Source organism: Semicossyphus pulcher, unplaced genomic scaffold (assembly GCF_022749685.1).
Source record: "Semicossyphus pulcher isolate SPU_LCO1_2020_fin unplaced genomic scaffold, fSemPul1.0.p SCAF_21, whole genome shotgun sequence".
In the NCBI taxonomy this organism is placed as follows: Eukaryota; Metazoa; Chordata; class Actinopteri; order Labriformes; family Labridae; genus Semicossyphus; species Semicossyphus pulcher.
Window position 1 is genome coordinate 16,358,990 of NW_027211695.1, and position 12,723 is coordinate 16,371,712.

The following is a 12,723-nucleotide window of genomic DNA, read 5'->3' on the forward strand; positions in this document are numbered from 1 at the left end:
GCTCTACAATGAAAATGATCACAATAACAGTGACTTTCACTGCTTTATATTTACTGCAGCTAAGCTACTAGAATTTCAACATATTTTAAGCTAAACAAAAACTTAACTTATTATTAAAAGTTCAAAACTGGCCTTTTTCCCCCTCCTGTTTCTTTTAATGCCGAGAAAAATAAAATAAAAATCACCAAGAATATTTATGATTAAACTTTTTAAACTATTGAGGTTAAAGAAACGGACAATACAGGGGTATTAGGAAGAGAAGTACTAGTCCACCCCACCCCTCCCAGCTGCGTGCATGCACACATGCTGGCTGGCCCGACACATCCATTCATAAAAGACCCACCCCTTCCCCATCCGTTCACACAAACACACATTCATAAACCAACACATATACACAACCATCCGGGACAGTCACAGGTGGTCGCCGCCGGTTTACGATCCAGTCTTTCCTCTGACAGAACACTTCTGATACTCTGGTCCCTTAGAGATCCTTACAAACACAGATACGGCTCAATAAAAACGTCACAGACACACCAGGAAACAATCACACAAGACTAATATAATTTAATATGTTTCAAACGGAGAACACACAATAATACAATATCCATTAATGAAGTCTTTGTAGGAGTATGATGGGAATACTGGAGCGAGAAGCAATGAAAAGGACAGCAGATACGTGAAGCCTTCAGGGACACTAAAACAAATCCAATTAGCTTAATCAATGGTGTGTTAAATGCCCTCTTGAGAATAGGAAATTCCCCACTTAACCAAGTAACGGTCAAGTTCATGACTGAGTTGTGTCAAATTAAAAAGACATTGCGGAATTAAGATGAATTGGGGTTTTTTAAGCAAAAAGTTTCCACAAGACATTTTATTTTTTAAATACAGCTCCTATTTTGATTAAATTTTTTAGCTATTTTGGTAATTTTTTTGTTGATAACTGGAAGACAGTGTCCTTTCAGTGGTCCAAATGTTGAGTGATTTTTTATCCTAAAAATATGGTCTTATAGTATGAAAAGAGTTATATGCCCGGAGGGCACGTGAACGCCCCATTTCTTTGACTTTTGCATTTAAGGGCACAAAAAAGCCGGAAAAGTAAATTTTACAGGCAGCCTGTGAAGTAGGCGAGTCTTTCACACAGCCATGTAACGGTATGCGAGGAGAGAAATGATCCAGATCCATGAATGGAAGAGGCTGACTCACTCACAGCACGGGCCGGTTAATGAACTACACCCTGGAGAATTTAGTATGAGAGAAATACTCCCCTCTCGAGCCAAAAAGCACCAGTTTGCACGAGAGAAATGCAGAAAATTTAAGTTAAACTGAGATGTACTCACCCTGAGCGCTGCAAATATGAGTCAGCTACAGACGGGGAGAGATGCGGGAGTCTGCAGGAAGATAATCTCCTCTGGATGTCACAGTAAACAGCTCTGTGGGGGAATTACTGTCGGTTTCAGAGAGGAAAGACGTTCTGCAGGGAAATGAAAAAAGTCCACTGTGTTGGTGTCGCCGGGTTCGGTTCACTTTTACGGTTTCAAGACGTTCAAAGGTTGATTTGTGTGTGTTTCATCAGACGCGGCCGTGAAGGGGACACGGGTTAGAGGAGCTGTCAGTCAGTGTTTAAAGAGAATAAAAGAGAAATGCCGGGATCAGGAGGGTCGTGATTCCGCTCTCTGTCAGTGTGCTTCTTCGCTGTCCGCTGCTCTGTCACCGGCTGCTGAAACGTGGAAACGCCTTTTCCTCTCTCTGTCTCTCTCTCTCTCTCTCTCCCTCTCTCTCTCGGTCACGGTTAAGCACGCTGTCTGATTCATCCACAGATCGTCTATTGCAAACAGTGGCTCACTCTCTCGACCCCTGAATGCATCCTTGACGCCCCCCCGGAAAAAGGCTGAGCTCCGCCTGAGAATCTACATCAATTTTGCTATTAAAATAATTTTGAATAAAAAACTGTAATATATACATTTACAGAGATGTCAGCCAGGCTTATATTTGTAATTACAAAATAAAAAATATAATGAATTTAATCATGTATTTAATTTACGTTATGAAGTTCCAGGGACGTCAGCGATTATGACCGTTAACCTTTGCTGCTTGCTATCCGGTTTGTTTAGTAGGTTAGTAACGTTTAAAGTCTGTTTAAATAAGTGGGACAACATATACACACATTACTTTAGCAGTTTACAGTGTAGGAGTTACTACAAGTGTCCAGTCCATTCAGTAAAATATAATTGGTCTGTGCTAATTAGCTGATATTGAATTGTGTCACGTTTGTTATCATTAGAAACGAGGGAAATTGGATGATGATTCACAGACTGATATTTCCAGCAATGAGGATGCTAACCTGTTGGAGACATTATGATGCCACAGATGAGGATGAAGATGACGGTGAAGAAGATGGAGACTGTCTGAAGGAGCTGCATTAAAACAGTAAGTTGTCATAAGCTGAAATAAGCTACTTCTGTCATGTGCTGTGTCTCAGGCTAACGTTAGCTGCAGCTAGCAGGAGCTAGCAGGCAGATTAATATTAATCATACAACTCTAGGCAGTGCTGCTGTGGTTTTTGCTCACAGCTGAACTGTTTAGTAAATCCACAGGTGCTTTTTCTGTGGTGACTACACCCCAAGTCCCCAAGTCACAATTCCCTACTGCTACTGTATATAATTACTTTAACTATGCACACTATTTATACAGTTTTGCTTAGCTGCACTGCACATCAGTCAATCTTAAAGGGCCAGTTTGCAGATTTCCAACATCATGGAGGACGCTATCTACTTCTCAAATGGAAAACCTCCACCAGACTACGTAAAAGGCGTCACCTGGCGGAGGCCAGGGAGCTTGCTAAACTATACTTCCTCAATCTAGGACGCACGGTAGTATTTCACTCCAGCGTCTCTCCCTGGGCCGTTCCTTTCAGAGGGAGGGGCGCAATGCACGCTGGGTGTTGTAGGAATGTAGAATGGGCGAAACCACGAGCTGTTTGTACAACTTTCTCCACAGCTATGGCGCCAATTTCAAATATTATTGCTTCTATCGAGTTTAGAGAACACCAGCTTTTTTCCAGGGGCGAGTTGCTCCTTTAATTAACTTGTTTCAGGTGGTGTTCAAACATCATCCACATTCCTTTTTTTCTGGGTCTGATCAACTTCTCATCAACATTAAATTCAAATGTAGCCATCTTAATATGTACAGCAGCTCTTTGAGTCATTCACTATGTTTAAATGTGTAATATAACATGCTCAAAACTTGCTGGTATTAGATTGTAGTAGGCTATGGGATTAGGATCAAACCCTTGTCTTAGACACCAGGGATCAATGCAGTGAGATGGATATTTTTATGAAGCTGGCCAAGCTGTACATGAATCAAAGTTTCATGTGTCAAAATGTTGGACTGTGATAAAATTCCTGCAATTACTGTGAATGCAAACCTGCTTAATACAAAACATTTAAAACAAGGGAGTTATCAGATTGAATTGTGACCTCAAAGTCAAGTGTCAAAACAAATAACAACCATGTGTCTGGTTTGGCCCTCAGAAAAAAAGAACAGAGTGAGACCTCTCTCTTTCCTGCTCCCTTCCGATTCCACTTTTTCCCAGACACACACAGAAACACACACTTGCACACACACATTTTTCAAAGCTGATGTCACCGCACTATCCGGTCGGCAAATCCCTCCTCCTGTTTCTTTCTCTCCATCACAACACCATCCAAAACACAGACCCCCCCCCCCACCACCAGCCCCCCCCCAAACCCAGACTCCATTCTTTTAAAAGTGTCAGCAAGCCAACGGGCGCTGTGCTGCTGGGTAAGAAGTTTAATCATCCATCAGTTTCTCTCCTTTGTCGCCCTGAGAGAAAAGTTGCCCTTTAGTGCTTGAAAATGATACATGAGAGACGTCTTCTATGTAAGTAGTCCAGGTTTTTCTCATTAAAAAAAGGGTCTAAGAACTGACTAAAATGTGAGCCTAGCTGGAGCCTATCCCAGCTGTCATTGGGCGAGAGGCGGGGTTACACCCTGGACTGATCAGCAGTCAGTCACAGGGCTGACACACAGAGACAGACAGCCTTTCACACTTACACCTACAGGCAATTTAGAGTCCTGACGAGCATGTCTTTGGACTGTGGGAGGGAGGACATGCAAACTCCACACGATACGCCCGATTCGGGATTCGAACCAGAAACCTTCTAGCATTGAGGCGACCGCGCGAACCACTGCACCACCGTGCAGCCCCTTAAATGAACTAATTCCTTGTAATTTAACTTAGAGAACTTTGGAACCGAAAATGGTGCATTCACTTGCAGCTGCAGCGTTCAAGGATTCAAATGTATAGCTTTAAACTCAAGGGACCAAGTAAGGGGTTACTGGACTGATACAAATGTGCATACTGAATCAGTTAGCTGAAAGAACAAGCTGCATCTTTAGTGAACATTAGTCCTTGTTTTGAATCAGCAGCATGGTTTGTGCATTGAACGCTAAAGTGACGGAGATAGCATGAACTTCTTACGTAAAATGCTGCTTTGCTAAATGTGTTGCTTGTCTTTAAAGTACAAAGTTGTGGATATTTTCTCAGAAGCAGTGTGCGCACACGCTCGAGGATGTGTCCGTGTGCGTGCGTGTGTGTTTGTGTTCAAACAGGGGGAATTCATCCCTGCCTCAGGGTCATGACTTCACAACAACGGTCTCATTCATGTTAAAGTCTTGAAGACGCGCCGCATCATGAGATTCAGACCAGCAGCTCAGAGTCAGAGCTCTTTTTCTGATGACGAATGAAGCACATGTTGAAATATTCAAGGTTGGACAAATAATTTTAGGAAATTAGCCGAGCATAAAACCTTGAGGTGATTCATTCATTTCAAATCTGAAAAAGACTTAAATAGTGCTTTCTTTAGAGCTATTTTCCTGGTTCTCCTGTGACCCCGGTGACGTACGAATAGAGGATAAATACACACCTGAGGTATGTGAAACCATTAGAAGTCGTTCGCCCGGCGTAACTGCAAGCCGAACCTTTTCTTTCAGCGGCTTCATGTGCGGTTCCCTGCTTTTGTTTCCAACACCTGCGAACGATCAGGTTTAAGTTACACTCAGCAGCTGTGCACACACATCTGAGTCATTTCAAGACATTTGTAGATAAATACATCAAGGAAGACATTTGCCTTTTATGTAAAGATCTACACAAAGAGATTCCTAGCAATCTAAACAGTGTGACAGTTTGAGTCATCTGGTTTTTCACCATTGGCTTTATGACTTCAAACAGAGGCTCGTATGTCACAGTCTTGATTACAGCGATGGCTGATTGCGAACATATTTACAGACCTCCAAGCAGCTTTGTTTTGCAGCTTTGTTGTCGCGCAGTTTCAATTTCATCATAAAAAAATTAGTTTGAAAAAGAAAACCGAAGTTGAAATATTGTTAAAAAAAAGTGTTTTACGGTGGCTGAGAGAGTCTGTTTAGCTCAGAGGTTAATTTGGCGGCTAATGTACAAAGGTCACAGTTCTTGATGTGGCGGCCCCGGGTTAGACTCCCACCCCCGGCCTTCCGCCGCGTGTCATCCCCACACTCTCTTCCCCTGTTTCCCACACCATCCACTCGGGCTGTCGGTGAATATCCTAAATTAGAATATATAACCGAATTGTAGTAAAAAACGGATATTGGGTTATTAAATTATTTTTTAAAGACATGTTTTTAAATAAATCTACCTGTCACAGCACAGCTCGCATGGGACGCTGAATGTCCATTCTAACGTAACCGGATTATTTCTTTTGTATATTTTAGGTGTAGAAAGATTTTAAAAGGCATCTTTAATATATCTTTACAAGTAACTGTGTCTCTCATTTGTCTCATTTTTGGCAGCACTTTGACAGCACTACTGTCCACTGTCCTCTATACAAACAAAAGCACAGAAAATAGTAGTAATAAAAAAAAGGTGCTATATCAGTAATAAACAAAATGCAACACATGAAACTAATTTATTTAACTAATCCTCAAATTATTGTCTAAAGGACGCAGACACAAGTCTAAAAAAACACATTGATTAATGAAACATGCTGAATCATACTGAACATAATGAATGAAGTGATCACAGCAGCTGCTGAAACACGGTCCTAATGTCTCCACCTGTGACCTGCTGACTGAAACAGACTCCTCCCACCGGCTGCTCTCACTGAAACAATGGATACACTGTTAGTGTATGCAAATCAGCACACTGTCATTTGCTTTGGAGCTACACAAAATGCTGTTCGGACTCACAAATACACAGATACGTGAGCGACACACTTATCTATCCGAGTTTCACATGTATGTAGCACATTTCATACAAACTTAAGCCCAAAGTGCTTCACAGAGGAACAAAATGACAACAGCAGATGATATTTTGAAAGACTTCCAGCAGTAAAAACCAATAAGCTCTTCCAAAAACAATGATAAAAATATCAAATTAAAGTCAGATTTAAAACAACACAGTTCTTCAGTGTCCTTGCTTTTTGCAATCACAGTTTAGGGGCATAAAAAACTTCCCTTTTCTATCATTGATTCATTAAAAATGCCGACATTCAGCATAAAAGAACACCAGCGCTCAAAAACAACAACCTGTTTTCGAACTCACACTTCAAACAGCTCTCAGTGGCTGAGTCAGCTGATGATCGTTGGCTGCCTGGGAGGCCATATGTTGATTAGCATGCTGAACATTTATGGAAATGTTCCCAACAGCACAGACAGAGAAGCACTCACCAACTTCGCCGTTACTCCCAGAATAAAGAGCAAACACTGTCCGAATAAAACGCTTCCAGTCGTTCTGATTCGGCAACACTTAAAGCAAACATAAAGCGCCGCTAACGTCTTTCGTTCAGCAACAAAAAGCTTTCATGTGGAGTGTGAACTATGGAAAGTGGAAATAGGCTCCTTACAGTGCACTGTGTGAAGCATCAATCCATTAGCTGTTGTATAAGAATCTCACAACGATTCTGATTACAAAAGATCAAAAAGATCTCTCACTGCTCGTTTGTTTGGATCTGTCACTATGTATAACTAAAGAACTGTATGTACAGTATGTATGAAGGGGTGTGTGTTGTGTGTGTTTTCCCTGGAGCACACTAAAAATAAGGAAGTTCTTGTTTCCCATCACAAGACCGGCTCGTTTATTGAAGTGGGGGATAAAAAAACAAAACAAACAAAGAGGAAGTTCTCCCAAACAAAACGGCTCTTAGGATTCAGCTAAAGAGAAAGGAAGGAAGGATGGAAGGAGAAAGATAAAGAGAAAAAGCAGAGACAAAGGGGTGGAGGAAGATTAAAGTGGAGTCATGGAGGAAGGACAGATCAACGGGGACAGAGAGAAAGAGAGGGACTGTTGTGTCAGTGTGCGTGAATGTGCTTATTGAGAGGGATGAGTCAGTGGAAAGAAACAAAGAAAATGCAGAGTCACTGCACTCCTTTCATTTAAATCTCTCGTTCTGCTGCTCTTATTTCTCTACCTCGCTTTCGGTCTGATTAAAAGGCTTCAGCTGAATGCGTTCTGATTTTAGGTTGACCTTTTGACCTGAGTCGGGTGTTGAAAAGTTGTGAGGAGTCATATTTTCTGTATGACGTGGATCCTGGGAGTATGTGTCAGTGTGATGCTGCTGTTAGCAACCTGTTAGCTTGTGTAACTTTGTATTTTGGTTGAAAGAAATAGTGGAAACCTTTTGCCAAGATAATAAGATTTTCAAGTTTAGGCCTCAGCCCCAGTATGTCCAGTCAGATGCTTCTCTGTTAAAATTGGTCATAGATGAGTACTGGCAGACAGCTGCTAGCTAGCAAGGGTTAGCAGTGCTACAGTCATGTTTGCTTCCAGCTGAAGTGTTTTAAATTCTTAGATGCTTTTTGTGGTGGCCGTGATCTGGATTGTGATGATTCATGATTGTTGTCGGACACTTTTTGTTTCAATTTGTTTTGTTCCTTCTTGGCACAGTCACCACACAACAAGACGGTTCCTGGTTCCAGTCCCAGTTTGGCCATCGCTGGCTTTTCTGTTCTCACTGTGCATGCGTGGGTTCTCTCCGGGTACTCCGGCTTCCTCAGTCCATAGCTGTCGACAGGTACGACGACTCAGTCAGGCGACACATCAGACGACGGGTATAATGACCCAGTCAGACGACACATCCGGACGACACATCAGGACGACAGGTATAACGACCCAGTCAGATGACACATCAGGACGACAGGTATAACGACATCGTCAGACAACACATCAGGACGACAGGTACAACGACATCCTCAGACGACACATAAGGACGACGGGTATAACGACCCAGTCAGACGACACATAAGGACAACGGGTATAACGACCCAGTCAGACGACACATCAGGATGACGGGTATAACGACCCAGTCAGACGACACATCCGGACGACACATCAGGATGACAGGTATAACGACATCGTCAGACAACACATCAGGACGACAGGTATAACGACATCGTCAGACAACACATCAGGACGACAGGTACAACGACATCGTCAGACGACACATAAGGACGACGGGTATAACGACCCAGTCGGACAACACATAAGGACAACGGGTATAACGACCCAGTCAGACGACACATCAGGACAACGGGTATAACGACCCAGTCAGAAGACACATCAGGACGACAGTTATAACGGCATCGTCAGACGACACATCAGGCAGCAGGTATAACGACCCAGTCAGACGACACATCAGGACAACAGGTATAATGACCCAGTCAGACGACAGGTATAACGACCCAGTCAGACGACACATATGACGACCCAGTCAGACGACACATCAGGACGACAGGTATAACGGCATCGTCAGACGACACATCAGGCAGCAGGTATAACGACCCAGTCAGACGACACATCAGGACAACAGGTATAATGACCCAGTCAGACGACAGGTATAACGACCCAGTCAGACGACACATATGACGACCCAGTCAGACGACACATCAGGACGACAGGTATAACGACCCAGTCAGACGACACATCAGGACGACAGGTATAACAACCCAGTCAGACGACACATCAGGACGACAGGTATAACAGTCCAAAGACTCAGTTCATTGGTGAGTAACCCCGCCTCTCACCCAGTGACAGCTGGGATAGGCTCCCACCCCCCGTGACGATGAACAGGATAAGCAGTATGAATAATAGATGGATGGTTCATTCTTCATGTGTCTGTGGTACATTTGGTATCATTCATTTTTATAACATATCGAGGATCATTAAATCTTATTTTTCTGTAGTAACATTTTCTTTTATTGTTTGTTCAATAACAAATTATTAGCACCAATCCAGTTTACAATCCAGCCCCCCATGGTTGCTGCTGAGAATTAGCCCCTAAGACATCTAAACAGACAGTTAAAGCAGATGAGTGGACTTCCACTTTAGGCAGATGTACCACAGTGATGTAAAAAGAGTGTTTTGTTCATAGTTTTTAAACAGCATCAGTTTGACTCAGTCGCACAGTAAGAGATGCCTCTTTTAGTCTCCTTCGTCTTCTTCTTCTCTGCCTTCCTTCCAGCAGGTGTCTTGGCTCATTCCTCATTCTGACATCTCACCTCCCTGCAGTCATCACTCACTGCCAGTCTGCGTTTTTTTTAATACTCCCTTATGGACATTTCTCTGTTTTCACACTCACGCTTGGATGGTCCTCACCTGTATCTTTGTTCAGCATCTCTCCTGCTCTCATCCCCACCTTCTCTTTCTCTTCCTCCTCTCCTCGCCTCTTCCTCATGATGAAATTAAATTGCCGGTATTTTTGGAATTAAAGGACAAGCTTTAATCACGGGCGGCACAAAGTGCAGGCGGGCAGCTCAGGGCATCAGACCCCGTTATAAACACAGATAGCTAAGAGCCTTCATGACAAACCGCACAAAGTAGCCACTTAATAATAATAGAGAGAAACCCTGCCCTCCGTTGTTCAACCTTTACAACATTTAATGCTTTTTCCTGTGCCTGCTTCTGTGATTGAATATTACAACTAAAAGCACTAATTTGCCACAAGGAACAATATAAAAAATAATAGTTATTATGCCTTTTTAAATTGTTGCAATCAATGCAGTCAATAGGTTGACCGTGTCGGGCTCAGGGCTCGTCATGTAAATGATGCTGCGCTCTTCAATTAAAGGATAATTATCTGCTTGGTTCTTTCTGTGTGTTTTTCTTAAGTAAGCCATCAGTCTTGTCTGTTCATAATGACAATACACTCACCAAGTCAACAGCTCAGGAAACAAAGCAACAGGTTAAGCTCAGTTGGTAGGGCAGGCGCCCATGTGCGGAGGCCACAGTCCTCGACGCTCTGATTGCACGTATCGACTCCTGGTGTGCCGATCATTTGGTGCATCCCCCACGCTCTCCTTCCACGTTTTCTGTCTCTCTTCAGCTGTCCTATCTAATAAGGGCAAAAAGCCAGATTAAAAAAACACCCATTAATTGGATGGTATAGATCATAGAGCAGAGATACTAAGTACTAAGGCCCTTGTCTCCTGGTACATAAGGAGGTAGAGTCGTTCCAGTTTGTTAATCATCTATTGGTCATGGAACAACCAATATTCTCATCAGGCAGCGAGCCATTGTACTTATGAGGAGGGGCAAAAAGTCATGGTTCATCCCTGTTTGGGGATTATGGAACTATGGGTTTAGGAAAGTTCACGGGAGGGCACAATTAAGTCCAATTAACACCTGGAACTCGAATGTCGGAGACAGACTTGAGGTCAAAATGACCAAGAAACATGGCGTACCAAAATAAATGTTGGCTTTATGGTCAAAAACAATGATCAAACATCTGCTGAAGATTGAGCTTTTTGTGAATCTCTATGAATATTTATTGCGTATCTGAAAAACCGCTTGCTACACCAAAAGCCTTAAAAAATTGCCCATGGCTTCAACAGGCTGTATTGTCTCTGGATGTTATCAGATGGGTTCAATGAATGATTAATTTCCGATGCTTTATTTTCTGCCCTTGTGTGGTTGTGTCTGCGGCCTTGATTTTTTTCATGTCAGCTTATTAGCAATACCTTCCAAGTGGATTAAGAATGTTTGTTTCTATGAACCAGTGTCAGTTTGTGTTTGCACATTTTGCCAAGCCTTCCAGCCTCTCAAAGTTTCCATACGTTGATGACGCTGGGATTTCCATGATAAATTAATCTGGTATTTTATAGGGATGCACGATATTATCGGCACGTTATTGGTATTGGCTGATATCGTCTTAAAAATGAACTATTGGATATCGGCCATCACGCCGATATAATTAACCGATAAAATAATGGGCTGCTGCATACTTGATTCAATGCCCGACCTCGGCGCAATGTCCCCGGCGCGAAGAAGACCTGATGATGACGTCACGTGTGTCTACCTGCAGCATGAGAGAGTTAGAAGCCAAAATGTCCGTGGTGTGGAAGTTTTTCAAAGTGTCTGAAATAGAGAGCAAAACTGCTGTTTGCAATGACTGCTCAGCTTCGGTGATGCGAGGAGGAGCCAAGGCAAAGTCTTTCAACACTACAAACTTGATTAACCATCTCAAGACCCGTCATCCCGACCGTTGTAACAAATGTGATAAGAGTATCACCATTATACTGTACGCTGATTCCAATACAGAAGAGAGTTGATGATCTCTGCGATTAGGTGTGCGGGAAAAAATATCGGTATCGGTATCGGTAATCGGCTAAATGAGTTGTAAAATATCGGCATATCGGATATCGGCAAAAAATCTAATATACATCCCTAGTATTTTAAAGTGTTACAGAAATCATGTCCGGGCAATTGAAATATAAAAGATCAGATCTCCCTGAAGCCTTTCTTTAACTGTAATGGATGTATGACAGATCCATAACGTGTACTATTCGATCATACTGGATACAGGTCCAGTGATGGCGGAGAACAATCTCAACCATTTTCAGAAGTCCGTAACCCCAGAGCACTTCTATAACAGATTCACAGTTTACAGTATAAATAACAGCATCAGGAGACAAGATGAACATCTCTCTGTCTGTTACAACCTCCTGTGTTGCTAACCTCCAATATTTCTGATTCAGTCTGACAAGATGAGTTAATTTTCAGATAAACATTGTGCCTTTTAAAATGACGGTCACGAGTCGAGATCCAGTTCTCCTCGGGGCGACCTGAGTCACTCAGAGCTTTGTTTGCCCTCTCTTTAAATACTCCAGCCTCCTCTGAATGTGTCAGACTGTCGTGACTCCTCAGCTTGGTTCGTTAATTACATCCCGGTGACGTGGTCTGGTGCTGAGATGAGTAATGACTGATTTTAACGAAAGGACTTTTATTTTTGTACCATGTCAGGGAAAAACGCTCACCACTACAATAAACGACCTGTTTAAGTAATCCATCGTACGTCTTTGTTTTCTTTCATTTTCGAGTTGCACCCCAGCTGTTAGATATAAGACGTCATAGAGTGCAGAATAAAAGGAGGCACAGATTTAGACAAAGAAAAGAAAATGGAAATCAGATGTGAGTAATTTTTGGTATTCATTATTCTGCCTCCCTGCTCTCAGATACAGCCGCCAGGTCTAAGTCCATGTAACCATAACTGGTCTCCATTACCAGCAGTTTCTTAATGACGCCATTCCCACAAAGCCTGTTAGCCCTGGCACATTTACAATCTGCAATTACAGCCTAAAAGGGTTGTCACATTAGGTGTTTCTCAGAAACCTGCAGAGGTATTGATTACAGGTTATTAATCATGACACAAAATGGCTGTTGCTTTTTTTGTAGCTG

The 12,723-nt window shown here is 42.6% G+C and overlaps 1 protein-coding gene across 1 annotated transcript in view; it reads right to left on the reverse strand.

The window, feature by feature from the left end:
- LOC138600569 (astrocytic phosphoprotein PEA-15) overlaps positions 1-1,687 on the reverse strand; it is a 51,532-nt gene extending 49,845 nt beyond the window's left edge. The window contains exon 1 of the mRNA XM_069672025.1: positions 1,338-1,687. The gene's annotated coding sequence lies outside the window, so the exon portion shown is untranslated. The remainder of the gene's footprint in view (positions 1-1,337) is intronic.
- Positions 1,688-12,723: the final 11,036 nt, after the last annotated feature.